This window comes from Cyanidioschyzon merolae, chromosome 17 (genome assembly GCF_000091205.1).
Source record: "Cyanidioschyzon merolae strain 10D DNA, chromosome 17, complete genome".
NCBI lineage: Eukaryota > Rhodophyta > Bangiophyceae > Cyanidiales > Cyanidiaceae > Cyanidioschyzon > Cyanidioschyzon merolae.
This window is the reverse complement of record NC_010143.1, coordinates 785001-787500: the sequence shown is the minus strand read 5'-3', so window position 1 is coordinate 787500 and position 2500 is coordinate 785001. Positions and strand designations below refer to the sequence as shown.

The 2500-nt window shown below is 67.2% G+C and overlaps 1 non-coding gene across 1 annotated transcript in view; it reads left to right on the top strand.

Moving 5' to 3' along the window:
• Positions 1-1426: 1426 nt before the first annotated feature.
• CYME_CMQ303R overlaps positions 1427-2500 on the top strand; it is a 3416-nt gene continuing 2342 nt past the window's right edge. The window contains exon 1 of the ribosomal RNA XR_002461567.1: positions 1427-2500. This exon is cut by the window's right edge and continues 2342 nt beyond it. This is a non-coding gene — a ribosomal RNA (28S ribosomal RNA).

The following is a 2500-nucleotide window of genomic DNA, read 5'->3' as shown; positions in this document are numbered from 1 at the left end:
TCGTGGACAAAAAGCATGTGCCGGGTGGTGTGCGCACGCGCGTTCGCGTGCGTGCGTGTGCCCCCGGCCGAGTTGGGTGGCGATGCGGTGTGTGTGTGTGTGTGCGCGAGTACGCACAACAGTGGCGCGCGATCCATCGAGTGCGGCGTGTGGCACAGCCCAGCGCGTGGCGATCCACAGTCGGCCAGCCAGCCAGGCAGGCAGCATCAGCATCATGATTCCAAAGTGTTGCTGCTGCTGCTTGCCTCGGTTGCTTGCCTGCCTGGTCATCGCTACGACGTGCCGGGTCTGCTGCGCGCTCTGCACTTGCTCGGCGTCAACTGTGCACCGCTCCCGGGAGTCTGCAGTGGCGAGCTGTGCGCGCGTGCGTGTGACGCGTGCGCGTGCGCGCTGGCTGCTGCGTCGAGACTCGCCTGGGACACCTCAAGTGACGCTGGCCGGCGTTGGGCGCTCGTCGCCCGCGCCGAGGCGCAGCGCTGCAAGAGATCAAGCACACCAGTGGACTCGCCGCTGGGGGCAGGCGCTACCTACGTAGCCGCTGCCGCAGCGGCGATGGATGTCGAGACGAGTACCCTATCGTAGCGCTCGCGCGATGGTAGCGTGTGGTTGTCTCGCCATGCCATGCACCGATGGCGTGGCACGCGGCAACGAGCGAGCTTGCGTGCGCGTGCGAGGGCGCGTTCGAGGCGCAGGCCCAGCAGCAGCAGCAGCGCAGCGCACGCGCGCCGCAACACGCGCATGTGCCGTGTAGCGGTGCGGGTGCGGAATGCGCTGGGTGCTGGCTGGCTGGCTTGCGCGTTTGGATGCCACAGCCAGCGCATGCGGCACGCGCTCCTTGTTGTCGTTTTTGTTGTTGCGGCACTCGGTGGGCCGCACACCGGCCAAGCGCGCCGGCCCCACGTACAGCCCAGCGAATCGAGCTGGGCTGCCGGCCGTCCCGGGGTGCGTCCCCGGGCGGCGCCGTGCGCGGGCGCGCATCACGAGGTAGATACGTTGCTGTATACCGAGTGCGATGCGTGCGCCATGCGCCTGCGAGGCGCGGCGACGGGATCTGTGGGACCGGCAGTGCGCCGCTGTGCGGCTGCCGCTGGTGTGCTGGTTGGCGGGCGCTGTGCGGAGCCGGAGGCACTGTGGCGCCCTGCGCTGGAGATGCGGGACGAACAAGCGGCGGTAGCTGGCGTCGCTGTGCGCGTTGTGCTGGTGCTGGCTGCTGCTGCGAGGCCGACAGCGACTGGGTTGTGCGCGGCACGCTTGCGTGGATGCGTATGCGCTTGCACGCAAGCGGCATGCGCACAGCGCCTGCGTCGGTCGGTCAGGCGCGCAGCAGCAACATCGGGTACGGCGACAGCGATCGCGTTCGGTATCGATCTCAGCAGGCAGAGCAGGGTGCGCCACGGCGCTTGCCTGCAGGCACGCAAGGCAATTTGACCTCAAATCAGGCAAGATGACCCGCTGAATTTAAGCATATCACTAAGCGGAGGAGAAGAAAATAACCATGATTCCCCCAGTAGCGGCGAGCGAAGCGGGAGGAGCTCACGCTGGGAACCGGGCGCCTCGCGCGTCCGGGTTGTAGCCTTGCGAGACGGCGCCAGTGCCGCGCCGGACCCAAGTCGCTTGGAAGAGCGCATCCGGAGAGGGTGAAAGTCCCGTCGGTGGTCCGGAGGGCGGTGCGCAGCGGGCCGCGCTCTACGAGTCGGGTTGTTTGGGAATGCAGCCCCAAGTGGGTGGTAAACTTCACCTAAGGCTAAATACCGGCGAGAGACCGATAGCGAACAAGTACCGTGAGGGAAAGATGAAAAGCACTTTGAAAAGAGGGTGAAAAGCGCTTGAAACCGCCAGGAGGGAAGCGAAGGGAGTCGATGCCGCGCCGGGGCCGCGCGCCGCAGCTGCAAGACGCCATCCGGCGCCGCCAGGCAACTGGCAGCAGCGGGCGCGCGCCCGGCCTGCGGGTCCGCGTCGGCTCGCGGCGCAGGAGCGGCTGCTGGCAAGGTAGCCGGCCCGGTCGCCGGGTCTGGCGCTATAGGCCAGCGGAGCCGGCTGTGCGGCGGGCCGGGGCGACGCCTCGGCAACGGGGCGCGACGCGGGCGCCATGGCTCTCTCCGACCCGTCTTGAAACACGGACCAAGGAGTCTACCGCGCAAGCGAGTATTCGGGCGGCAACCCCGAGTGCGCAACGAAAGTGGAGGGCGCGCCCAGCGCGCCCGAGCTGGGATCGGCGGCGGAGCGCCGCCGTGCACCAGCGGCCGGCCATGAACTTGCAGTGAACGGCCCGCGCGGGAGCCTGCGCGGTGGGACCCGAAAGATGGTGAACTATGCCTGAGTAGGGCGAAGCCAGAGGAAACTCTGGTGGAGGCTCGTAGCGATTCTGACGTGCAAATCGATCGTCGAACTTGGGTATAGGGGCGAAAGACTCATCGAACCATCTAGTAGCTGGTTCCCTCCGAAGTTTCCCTCAGGATAGCCGGAGCAGGCGGTCCAGTTTTACCGGGTAAAGCGAATG